We start from the raw sequence: 14056 nt of genomic DNA, 5'->3' as shown, positions 1-14056 counted from the left end.
ACAATGAATACCATTATGAAAGTATCTATGTGTTTTAGCTGGGCTAAACATAATTAAAAAATAAAAACCTGAGTTCCTAAGCTGATTCTTGATGTTTTCTATTATTTGTCTATATTTTCATGCAGCCATTCCCCTGCTCAGTCAGGTCTTTCTTTATGATAGTGCTCCATGAGTGTTATACAAAATAATGGTGTAAGTTTTTATATACAACTTATGATTAAATTCTTGCTTTAAACTTAACCTGTTGTTTTTGATACATTTTAAACCAATTTCCATTGGAGATATTCAGCTTCTTTGCTTACTTATTCTCTTTCTTGATTTTCATCATTTCTCTCTCACCTTGTGTGCTATGTAAATTTAATGAGCTGTTTACTCCAATTCCATAAACACATTTTTCTCAGATGAGATGCTCAGGCACACACTGCCTGTTTTTGTTGTTCTTATTATTTTTACAGCACCATTCTTTGGGGGGTACAAGAAATGAGCTGTTCTTACTGTTTGTTTATGTCCATTAGCATCTACAACAGCAAGAAGCACACATGCTACTCAGCAGGCTGGTATTGACTGCACTGCCCAGTTAAAGTGATTCAAAAGTGCTCTGTCACCTTGGATACAAAGGAACAGTTAGTACTTTTTACTGAGTTTCACTCATGTGCAAGCATTCAGATGTAGAGTCAACTTTCCAAAAATATCCAATCATTATTTTTTCCAGTGTTGCCTGTGCTGATTAATCCACATTCTCTCTCACTGTTATTTCTGTTTTCTGCATCAGTGATGCCACCAAGAAAGCAGATCACCTAAGTTTAACAATGAGCAGGTAGTAAAGCACTAACTGGAAGGCCCACCCCTGAATAGATGAAGAGGCGTAGGGGAACACTGAAAGTCAGTGAATCAGTGAATGGCTGGATGTCTGGTTGTGCACCCTCATGGTCTCTCTCTATGATCATTATTTTCTTCTGAATATAGTTAGGGTCTTGTGTAATTGGTCTCCATGCTTTTTAAGTTAGTGTCTCCTAATTAATGCTCTATTTTGGAAGATTCAACTGTCTGAAATGAATATAATCCTATCCCTGTCTGGCTTATATTTCTTAATGGCCACTATAAATTCAAGATATCTAGCTACAATGGAAGACGTTCTCACTATCTTCCTATTTCAGAGAAAGTAGAAGCCCTAAGCTGGGTGATTTCTTTACTGTCTGCCACCAAGGCTACCAGGTTATTTATATTTGTATCCATCCTCTTTTATTCTTTCTTCCCCTTAGAGTGAAAAAGCTGTCCCTCTTAATGTCTTCATCTATGCTTTGTATTTCACTTTCATTTGCATAAGGAAACATTCAATATTTGGAGGGAGATGATAACACTTAATGGGACAGATGAGGTCCACAGAACAAGTAAACAAACACATGAGAAAGATGATTTCAAGAGTGATAAGTGCTATAAAGAAAATGGATTTGCTGCTGTGAAACAGAGTAATGACTAAAGAATTGATGAAGCCCTTTCTTCAGAAGTGATATTTGAGGTGAAACCTGTAAGAAGCAAATGTGCCAGCCATGAAGTCTTTGGGCATAACTCTGCTAGTAAAAGGAGAAGAGACCTAAGTAAGGCAGGAATGAGCCCCACACATTCAAGGACAGAACTAAGGCCAGTGTGGCTGGAGCTTGCAAATTCAAGGGGGAGAGTAGTAAACAATGAGGTTAGAGGTCCAGTCAAGGAGGACTGGATCATTCATATGGAAATTTTTTAGATCATGATAGGAAATTTACTTTTATTTTAAATACTATGGAAAGCCATGAAAAGTTTTAAGATGAGGAGGGACATAATCTAATTTTTGTTAGAGAAAAATCACTCTGGCTTTGTGAGGATGATATGTAGGAGTCAAGAAAAGAATCAGGACAATACTGTGGGAGACTACTGCACTAGTCCATGTAAGTCCAGGTACGATAATGGTGGCTTGGTTAGGGGTGGTTGTAGTAGAGATGGAGAGAAGATGTAGAGTTATGTCTTAGATGTCAAACTTACACAATTTTTAGATGGATTGAATATTGCAGGGCAGAGGAAAGGGGAAAAGACACTTTGGTTCACAGGCCATGCTCAATCCATTGAGCCACACCAGCCAGAAAAGGGAAAAGAAATCAAAGATGCTATGAAGTTGGCTTTGGGAAATGTTCAGTGGTGAGGATATTCACTTAGATGAATAAAGTGGAGGGAGAGATAGGTGGAGGAGTAATGGAGCAATCAAAAGCTCTGTTTTGGATGTTACATTTGAAGTATCAATGAGACAATCTAGTAGAGATGTCAAGTATAACAACTACATGAAAAAAATATCTAGGAATTATTTGTACATCTGGTTGTTTAAGCCATGGTCAATTGGATGTATGTGGACACAAAATAGAAAAAGGTCTAAGACTATTTGAAGCATATTCTGTGATTTAGAACTCTAGCAGAGGAAGAAGTATGCTAGGACTAACAAGGACCAGACAGTAAGGTAGAGAGAAACCCAAGAGTTGTGATGTCACAGAATTCAAGAAAAGAGTCTTCAGACAGGCTCAGCAATTGCTAAGAGTTTAAGATGAGAAGTGATTTTTCTTTTATTGACTTGAATGAGGTGGAGGTCCTTGGTGTCACAATTAAAATCATTTCAGAGGATTCATGGCAGGAAAATTGGAGTTAAGACCCAATATGAGGTGTAGAAGTGGAAAATATGATTTTAGATACCTCCTTCAAGAATTTTTGTTGTGTAAGGGATCAGACAAATAAATCCTGTAGAGACATGGGTAGTGGATTTTTAAACATTTGAGGGATCTTAGAACATGTTGTTTACCAAGAAATGGAGAGATGGAGAAACCAATGACACAGATATTTTCTGCTTCTGAGGTTCTCCTCTGATCTATATTCAACCTCTTTTTCTTCCTTCTGGCAACTGTCTGTCAGAACTTATTGATATTTAATGCTCTTTTCTTTTTTACAATTTTTTTAATTTTTATTTTTTGATTTAATCTTTATTGTATTTTTCCATTACCATTTAGTCCCCATTATACCCCTCTTTCCCCCCACAATCACCATACTGTTGTCCATGTCTATGAGCCCTTTTTCTTTTTTGCTCAAACCCTCCATTCCCCAACCTCCCCCCATTAGCTGTCATCCTGCTCTCCATCTATGAGTCTGTCCACATTTTCCTTAATAGTTCGGTTTTTTCATTAGATTCCACATATGAGTGAAATTATATTGTACTTGTCTTTCCCTGACTGGCTAATTTCACTTAGCATAATGTTTCTTTTTTATGACCAAGTAGTATTTAATTGTGTAAATATCCCATAGTTTTTTAATCCACACATCTATTGATGGGCACTTGGACTGCTTCCAAATCTTGGCAATTGTAAACAATGCTGCAATAAACATGGGGGTGCTTATGTTCTTTCAAATTAGTTTTCTGGGTTCCTTCAGATATAGTCCCAGGGGTAGGACTGCTGGGTCAAAATTCAGACCCATCTTTAATTTTTTGAGGTATCTCCATACTGCCTTCCACAGTGGCTGCACCAGTCTGCAATTCCAGCCAACAGTACAAAAGGGTTCTTCTGTTTAAAAGAAGTCGAAGCATAAATTACACTTCACTCTCCATCTCCTTACCACCTTGTTTACTTGCTCAGTCTGCTGTTGTCTAGCTTCAACCCCTGACACAGCGTTGAGATTAATTGTTACTGAATCTCATGGAAACCTTTGGTTCTTACCTCGCTTAACATTTCAGAATTGTTATCCCCCTGAAAAACACCATTCTCTCTCTGCTTCTCTTACTCAGACTTTCTTGTAGGGTTTCTCTCATTTTTCCCTTCTTTATATGTGCTGTTCCTCAGCTCTCTTTTCTCATTTCACACATTCTCCATGGAAACATCATCTATAAGCTGGAGGCTGCTAAGCCTATATTTCAAGCACAGCTTTTTTTCTAAGTACAGACACATTCATTTCTTTTCCTGCTTGAATTCTCTATTTCACTTTCACACAAGTACTTCAAACTTAATACATCAAGGCAACTCATCTTCCCCTCATTGTGTTCTTTCTCCTCTAGTCACTATTTCAGAGTAAGACACCATGACCTAAATAGTTGTTCTATTTTTGACTGGTTTATTTCACTTAGCATAATAATCTCCGGATCCATCCATGCTGTTGACAAATACCATTTGACCTTACTTATCTGTGGAATCTAATGCACAAAATAAACTGATGAACAAAATAGAAATAGAGGCATAGATACATGAAACAGACTCACATCTGTCTGAGGGGTAGGGAGGATAGAGGGCTGGATGAAAGAAGATAAAAAGATTAACCAAAAACATATATATATATATATATATAACTCATAGACACAGACAATGGTGTAGTGATAGCCAGAGGGAAACAGGGGGAAGGGCTAGGTGGAAGCAGAGAAACGTGGGGAAAATGGGGCCAGAAAAAAACTTTGCTTGGAGTGGTGGGAGCATGACACAATGTGCAGATGATATTTTACTGAGTTGTACACTTGAAACCTGTGTGGTTTTGCAAACCAATGACATCCCAATAAATACAATAAAAATAAAAATAAGTAAATAAATTGTTTTACTAAAAAATCTAGGCATTTTTTCTATTCTTTCCTTGCTCCATACATGCAGGCAGTCACAAAATCTTGTTAAAGATATTTTCCACACATGTCTTAAATTTGTCCATTGACCTCTCTCTAAAGAAAAAGGCAGAGGACAAAGATTATGACTTACTGTTCTCATGGATTCTTTTTTGTTCTGGGCTATTGGATTTAAATAACTGTATACATGTGTGGGCTACCTTCTCTGTACTTCTCAAATGACAGGAGGACAATAGTACAGAATTAGGAAGGAGGTTGACTTTTACATATATACTGTGGCATATTTTGAAATGAATAATAGACTACAGCTTTTTGAAAAATCTTTGAATTAATGGGGACCAAAGAAAATTTAAACCATGGGATGCCTTATTTGGATTTTGAACAATAAGGATGTTATTGTGTAAAGAATAGATTGGATTAGAGATTCAGAGAAAAAAGTTTTTTGGAAAAGAAGCAAAGAATAAGAAAGTCTCAATTAGGACAAAAATCTTTTGATATATATAATGAACTATAGGAACGATTCCTGAAAGTATAGTCTATCTTTGAATATATATAAGGGAAACATTATTCTTTTTCACATGAATATATTTATTAAATTACATAGAGCTTTAAAATGTACCTTTTATTTCTAAAAGACATTTCTGATAACTTATTCACTCTTCACCAGATTTTAAAGAAATGAGTAGATTTTATCTTTCTTCTCCATTTAACTAGATCCACCACTCCACTCACACATACTTTGAGTGACTATAGAGTAAATATATCTTAATTTTCTCAAGAAACCTATAGGTACTATGCACACTTGTGACACTATCTCAAAGATATCTCAAATAAATCATCAGAAAACATAAATATATTTTTACCTAAAGTGAAACTATACCCTAGAATGTTCTAAGTATTATGTTCATTCCAGAAGTAAAATAAGCCCTTCTCAGTATCAATAAGAACTTCTTAGTTTTAAAAAAGAAGAGGGTTTTTTTTTATGTTGAGTTCTTGCCTTATGGGCTGAATACAATGGTGTCCAACTGTTTAAAATTTTAAAATAAAGCTTGAGAAAAGAGGCACAATACAGTGTAAATTACCCCTACATATAGTGTTGCAAGACCCAAGAGCTCCAAGAACTGAAGGAAACTATAAGTGTGTAGATGGACGAATATGAAAACAAACAAACAAACAAACAAACAAACAAACAACTCAGGAACCCAGCTGTCTGAATAACACTCCCCTGAGTTAAGAGTGTGGTTTTATGCAGAAAATGATTACCTCCCATCACTCAATATTAAATCTGGATACTCAGCAGAATTGAGCCTGAGCTCAAAATTATGGGATATATTTCACACTAAGTACTGCATGGAATCTGAGAAAGTAATCCAGTCAGTTCATACTGGGGCCCGATTAAAATTTCTGGAGTTCAGACACAAAAATTTACAAAGGACTACATTAAATCATCCCAGGGCAATGGTGGTTGGACCACAGTGAGAAATGAGGACAGTTGCCACTTGCTCACTCCTCCAGAGTTCAAGAATCCAAGGAGCCTGTGGGCTTCAGTAGGGTATATAGGAAAAGAGATGCAGAGTAGTGTGATGTTTGGAGGCTGAGATTACAGCAACAGGGCTACTAGACCTTGGATGATGACTCAGAAGCAGCGACAATAGTTGAAAATAGAAGCAGTTAGCTTAAATAAAAAGGTGTTGTGAAGTAAACAGAAATAGGAAAGTGTAACACTGTATATAATATTTTATACTCTTTAACACATTTTATTATTGCATTTTAGTTGTATATTTGAATTGTATAAATCATTTTATTTTTATATTTTTATTGTATTTTTAATGTCATTTTAAAACTGAGACACTCATCTCTGTACAGAGATGCCTAATAAATAAACACTTATTGCTTGAACAAATCATGTAATTTAAAAAAAAGCACAGTTGATGTGTTTGCATTTTGTTCTTCCCTTTTGACTACATTAGCCAGACCAACTGTTGCCTTTTGTACTGGGCAAGGTCCAGTCAGGAAACAAAAAAGACATTAAGCATTTCCAACAGAGGGAGGGATTTGATACAGGGAATTACTTACACGGGCTTTATTTAGAAGACTGAAAGGGAAAGAGGAAACCTGAGGTAAGGCAGAGAAAATAACTGCAGAAAAAGAGATAAGCTGGAATTTCTCAAACCTAGATGCTCAGCTCTCTGAGGAAGGAACATCACTGAATCTTGCAGACACCTCTGATGGTGAGCCGAGTGCCCAGGGAAGCTGAAGGCTGGAACCAGCTGACGGGGGAAAAAGACAAACCTAGTCCCTCCTCTCTACTTCCTCTGTCCGGTCCCACTCTCATGTTTCCCATTAGCAGAAACCAATAGGAAAGTCTGAAATATAAAAGACAAAGGATGAGTTTAGAGCTGAAAAACAGAATGTAAAATCTTCACAACTATTGTTTAAAGGGAAAACAACTGCCTCAAAAGAGACCAGCAATAAATTACACATAAAGCACCTGCTGCCTATGGGCTTACTGTTATTACTGGTTGGGTTTTTTTTTAAATTTTTTTTGGTGGATTAATTTTTCCAACATTTATTGAGTTCAGTTGTTTGTGCCATCGGAATCCCCAGCATTAATTCTTTAAGTCACACTGACTCTCTCCCCAGGTAAAATAGCTCTTTCTGCAGAGACAGTGGTCTTTTTCTTTGTAAATGCTACCATCTTCCCATAGCCACAACATGAAAGTTTTGTCCATTCATGTGGGAAGGGTCACTTTGATTACAGTGCCCTTAGAAAAAGATTCCCCTTCTCTTTTGGTTATCCATAGACAGATAACCCTCCTCCCCAGATTGTTGCACTGCCAATGCTTCCTTTCCCTATTGATTTTCCAGTCATGGTAGTTCAATAGCATCCCCTGCTGCCTCTCTGGATCCAGCCCATTCACATGTGTATTACGTACGACTTCTCTAGTGGCCCCCTAGGATTGGAAGAAGTGTTCAGCTGAACAGATGGGTTTCATAAAACTTGAGATTAATTTCCTTTTATAATCTCTAAATTATTTTATATTATTAATCTGGGGCTTTCCAAATACTATTATGTCTTGCAAAAGTAAACTAAGACATTTTTCTAAGGAAAATATTGCCTTGTCAAAGTAAGCCCACATTTGGCTATTGTGCAGCTTTATGCTACTAAAAATGGACAAGCACAGATAAAAGCCTCAGAAGATCTGCAATCCCCTTTTTACCTGATATGTAATTTCATCCTGTACAGAGTAACTCTGAGACTTGTATTAGTATGCTAATTCCTTGGTAAAATGGTTCATTGGTCCTAATCAATGCATAAATTGATTAACTAGCTAACAATAAAGATCTAGTACTTTCAGATCTTAGAATATCTTTGTGCTAAACTTTCTGGAAAGGAATACTTTCCTTCCAAAGTCTATCTCTGATCCTTAGAATTGAAAACCAATGGTTTTAAATGTTGGCATAACATCAAAATCATCCCAGACCTACTAAACGGAATATATGAGTGTTGGTCCAAGTATATGTGTAAAGTGCTAGGGACTGTTTTGATGTATAGTCAGAACTGAGAATTGCAGATTTCTTTCTCACGGGAAAGCATAAGCATTATTGAACTTGTATTGGCTGCTTTGTATAGTTGATGTCAAAGAACCGATTCAGTAAACATTAGCCAGAGGATCAAAACACCATTTACCCAGTTTTAAGTACCAAAGACTATTTTCTTTATTGGCTTGTTTGTTTTTCCTTCTGGTGCTGCCATTTGCTTTCACTCTCTCAGGTGGTTGAGAATTAAGTCATGTTGTAATATGTATTCCATTTGATTCTATTGTGTGTGTGAAAGCTTCCCTCGGGTGGGTAGGGTGAATGATAAATTCTATTCAGATAGCAGCTCTGGGATCTCTGATATAAACTAATTTAGACTGCATTACTCTCTGGGTGGCTGATGACTGCATTTACAGAGTTCTGTAAAAGCTCAAAGCTTCAGTGTGTATGGAGCCCTGAAATCCCCAAAGGAAAAGCTATTTTTATTCTGGGAGACTGTATTGCATGTAGATGTGGTAAGGACCTGCTTGTTGTCCAAAAAAATGAAGGACAGACAGCCACGTTAATGAGTTGAAGACACTGGTGTGCTATGAATATAGTCACTTTACTAAGAAATATAAGCAAGTACGTGAGAAAATGAGGGAAAGTATGTAACAGTAGGAATAAGGAGTAGATTCTGGGAGAAAAGGGAACGTTCTCACAGGTGCCAAAGCTGTGATTAGTGATTATCAACTACAAACTACTGAGCCAAATTGCCAGCAAGTATTCAATATTTTATAATCCACTTAGGAATGTAAAGATGGTTAGTATAAGTAAATCAACACATATGACACTCTATATCAATAGGTGAAACCATGTTTGTAAGATTTAATAGCTGTTGAAAGACATTTGCTAAAAGTAAATTAGTAATTTAAAAATCTAAAATAATAATAAAATGAATATTTCATAATATAATAAAGAGCATTTAAATTATATCAACCAGTACTTACAAAGATATAATGAAACATATACTTTCATTCATTGTTTGTGACAAGGTAAATGGGTTCAACAGCTTTGGAAAACAATTGAATATATATATATTTCATGAGGTATCATTGTTTACCTTCATTTGTTATTTTGTTATTTGTTAAATACCTTGATTTGTTACCTTGATTTGTTTACCTTGATATGTCATTCTTCTTTCCAAAAAAAGCCAAAATGAAAATAAAAGTGCTAAGCACAGAGATATAAGCTTGAGAATAACTTATTGTAATAATGAAAGATTAGAAGAAACCTAAATCAGTGATATATAAATATGTGAATGTTCGTGCCTTAGGATAAGATAAAATTTGAGCATACATCACCAGTACATACCTAGTTACTCATGTATAAATTATATGCTGGTATTTGTACTGTTAACATTTTTAATATAGCATGTAGGCATGCATAAAAAAACCCTGAAATTAGGTGAATTAACAATGTTATTTTCAATACTATTTTATTTTTGTAAGAGTATTGTGGTTAAATATACCTTATAATTTTGAAAATATTTGTTTAGCATTTTATTTTTCAGCATTTCCATGGTCTACTTTTAATATTACTATTTTTGATATATATTTTTTAAAAGTCAGGTTTATTGAGGCAAATTTTACATACCATAAAATTTACTTTCTTTAAGAGTACAGTTTGAGTTTTGAAAAATGTGTCTAGTTCTATAACTACTACTATAATAAACACATAGAACATTTCCCTAATTTCATGAATGACCCCTTCTAACCCTGAGCCTTTTTGCAGCCAATCCCGTGCCCCCATTCCTTGTCCCTAGCATTCACTGGTCCAATTTTCCCAATAGTTTTTCCTTTTCCAGACTCATATGAATTGTACCATTTTTGTGTCTGCACTCTTTTACTTAGCCTTTCGTGTCTGGTTATTTAAAAAAATGCACAATGCTTATCCAAGTTGTTGAATATATCAGTGGTTTATTCCTTTTTAAATGAGTATTACCCCATGTATGGATACACAACAATTTATTTATTCATCCCCCAATGGATGAATATTTTGGCTGTTTTAATTTTGAGCTATTATGAATAAAACTACTATAAGCATTTATGTACAATCTCTGTGTGAACACATGTTCTAATTTCTCTTGGGTAAATACCTAGGAGTGATACCACTGGCTCATACAGTAAGTACATGATTTTTAAAATGGAGGTGCCATTTTGTATTCCCACCAATAAATAGAGTATTAGTCTTCCACATCCTCACTAGCACTTTGAGTGTCACATTTTTTCTTTTTAAAATATTTTTCCATTCTGGTAGGTATGTGTTATGGGCTGAATTGTATGCTCTCCTCCCATTCATATGTTGAAGTCTTAACTCTTAAAACCTTAGAATGTGACTGTAGTTAGAGCCAGGGCCTTCAAAGAGGTCATATGGTAGGCCCTACTCCAATATGCTTCTTGTCCTCAGAAGAAGAGACTAAACTACAGACATGCAAAGAGGGAAGACCATGTGAAGACATAGGGAGAAGATAACTATCAATACATCAAGAAGAAAAGCCTCAGATCTCAGACTGCTAGCCTCCAGAATCACGAGACAATAAGTTCTGTTGTTTATGTCACTGTAAGAAAACAAAATTTGCCACTCCCAAATTTGTGTCTCTGGCATGAAGATTATTTTTTAAAAAACAAAGCATTTGGGCAGAACTTTTGACTTTCCCCCCTAAATGCCTAAAAGAATGTAGATGGAGGGCTTCTTCCAGGAACTAGAGCTATCGCCAGAGATATATATGAAGGATATGGGCTAAGTGTGTTGGAGGAAACTTGGCAGGGCCTAGAAATCAGAGTCAATTCTGTGTCCCATTGTCTCTGCCCAGAGACATTTGTTTAGCAAACATTTCCTTTTCTGTGTGAATTGCTTTCTCCCCTTTGAAAGTGGTTTGAAGTTCCAAACCACTAACTGCTTCTCCTCAGCTCAGGTTGGCATATCTACCTCAACTCCCTATATTGGAGCCGTTGTACATATATAAGCAATTAAATTTGGTTGTTTTTCTCCTGTTAATCTGTTTATTGTCAATTTAATTCTTAGAACAGCCAGAAGAACCTCTAAAGGCAGAGAAAAATTTCTTTCTCTCCAACACCACCTATTCTGTGGCACTTTGTTGTTAGCCCTAACATAGTGTGTAAAAGTACATTATTGGAGTTTATTTAATGACTAATACTACTCAGCATATATGATTTTGTGTCCTTTGAATCCATATTTCTTCACTGATAATGTGTCTGTTAAAATCTTTTGCCCATTTATTTTATGATTGATTTTGGTGCTCTTTACATATTCTGACTACAAGTCTTTTATTAGATATGTAATTTACAAATGTTTACTCCTAGTTTGTGGCCTGTCTTTTGATTTCCTAAATAGTGTATTTTGAAAAGTAGAGGTATAGTTTTAAGTCAAAATTATTGTACATTTTTTATTTATCATTCTTGACTTTTATTGTTGTTTTGATATTTTTTACAACTTTAATTGAAGTAAGATAAACTGTGCACATCTAAGGCATACATTTAATCATTTATGACATATGTATACAACCTGGACACCATCTCCACAGTCAAGATAATAAACATTTCTATCTCTCCCTTCAAAAAAAACTTTCTTTTTGCCCCTTTGCAAACTTTCCTTCCTTCCATTCTATCTCCAGATAACCAAAGGCCTGCTTTCTGTCTCTATAAATTATTTGAATATCTAATTTGTAGTTTTAAAAACTAATTTATAGTTTTTCTATAAATTAAAGTACAGAGTATCTAGCCTTTTTAAACTTTTTTGCATGGCTTCTTTACTCAGATCAGTGACTTTGAGATTTATCCATGTTGATGCATATATGAATAATTCATTGCTTTTATTCCATTCATTACCATAAATTGTTAATCCATTCATGTGTTGATTGACATTTGGTTTAATGCTTGTCATACTGGAAAAAGTTATTTCACCAAGATAACTTGATTGAATGGGATGTAATATTTACCTCATTTGCTGAATCACTCTACCAGTTTCCCAAGCTGTCCACCAAATAGATAATTGGTTTTGTTGAAAATTTCAATTTGCCCTCCTGTCATTACAGTCTGTTGACATTACAAAAATTAGAATTCATTAAATAATTATATTTGTAATAAGTGTGTTAAATCCACTGAAACTCTTTACTAAAGAAAGATAAGTTTTACTGAAAGATTTTAAAGCAGATTTAAAAAGTCTGTTTCTAAGAGTGTCGAACATAGATAAGAGAGCTTGTATAGGTAATACATTGTTTTAGGCATTAAAATCACTTAATGATGAAAACATTTCCAAACATCCTTTTAAAAATGTTCTCTTCATTGTACAAAATTCTCTAGAATAGAAGGCACTTTTTATTTACTGGTAAAATGTCACCTCGAAGTGTTTGTTTTTCTGAAAATATTTGTTAGGTAGCATTTTATATGCCTTAATCTTCATTCCAGAAATTTCAAAAAATAAACTTTTTTTTCAGATTTCATCTTATAATGTTTTACCATGGTTTAGATATTTTGCCCAAAGGAACAAAATCTATAGCATGAACTTTTAGGTATCAGAAACATTCAAAAGGCTGTTCTCCACTCTGCCCAAGCTTTGTTTGCAGGCATGAAGCATGGCATGTAGTTGTCACCATTGCTGTTTCCAAAGGTCTGGTGTGTGCTATGACTGACAGCTACTTTTCTCTGGGTCTCATCATTGTTGCAGTAGACCATTTTTGTTTTCACTGAACCAGTAACAATTGCTTCAACATCATCAACTCCAATCTAAAGTTTCAGCAGCATTACATCGAGGGAAATGTCTTATTTTCCACTGTCATTTCCATAGAGGTAAGTACTGTCATTTTTAGCCATATTCTCTTCAGGTAATAGTCAAATGACTCTATTAACTTTTTATTTTTCCGAGGAAATGACACATAATGCAAATTTATGTGCACACATGTAATGAACTCACAAAAATGTTTAAAACATCATAAATCAGCTCGTTTTCCAAAAACTTGACAGGTTTCCATGTAAGATTGTAAAAAAGAAATGTATTTGGATCTTTTAATGCTCATACACTACACCTGTGGGCATCAACTCACATCAGGGAAGCACTGTTCTGCCTGTAAGTTCCTAGCAATTTGACCCTGACTTTTCAAGCGGCATCACTTTTCTTACAATTTACATGAGCCTCATAAAGTAACCTTAAAAGGGTATGTTTTTTCCAGTGTTGATGTTCCAGAAAGAAATCCATTTTTTAGCTTGACCCAGCTCGGTTGGAATACATTGGATGGCCCCACAAGACGCTGCCACTTTAATGAGGCTGCAATATACTATGTATTTTACAGGAGTATTCTTATCCATCCTATGGAAAAGGTTGCTTAGAAACTGCAGTCTCAGGGATAGACGGTTCACCTTCCTGAAATTTGAACAGCTGTTCACAGAGGTTTTCAGTCAGAACTTCTTGCTTATCTAGTTCTAGGGTCAATAGGAGGGATGCCACACTATTCATCGCACTTTCAACATCTTGATCATCTTCCTTCAGACGTACCTCACAGACTTCAATAATGTGAGCTAAATCTACATGAAATTTACCTTCTGAGTTCTCTTCTGAAATTTCAGCTCTTACATTTCAGAAAACCTCAAAGCTCAACCTCCTGATCTTCCTCGTGGATGTTGATGATGTCATGGCCATGGTGGGAGTGGCAGATGCTCTATTCCCAAACTACACAACTGGAAAAGGGAGCTCTTGTGCTCCCTGGCTTCACAGAGCTTTGTAGTATTTGACACAAAATGTCCAGAAAAATCTCTTTATGTTACAAAATGTTTTTTAAAGATTTCTTTAAAAAGAAATCTTTTTAAAGATTTAAAGGTTTCTTATTTATTTATCATCATATATACT

General features: G+C 35.3%; 1 pseudogene; it reads right to left on the bottom strand.

Annotated features, from left to right (window-relative positions):
* Positions 1-12721: 12721 nt before the first annotated feature.
* LOC114498807 lies at positions 12722-13764 on the bottom strand (annotated as a pseudogene).
* Between the last annotated feature and the right edge of the window lie 292 nt (positions 13765-14056).

This window comes from Phyllostomus discolor, chromosome 6 (genome assembly GCF_004126475.2).
Source record: "Phyllostomus discolor isolate MPI-MPIP mPhyDis1 chromosome 6, mPhyDis1.pri.v3, whole genome shotgun sequence".
Taxonomy (NCBI): Eukaryota; Metazoa; Chordata; class Mammalia; order Chiroptera; family Phyllostomidae; genus Phyllostomus; species Phyllostomus discolor.
Note: the sequence above shows the minus strand (reverse complement) of the source record. Positions and strands in the feature narration are given on the sequence as shown.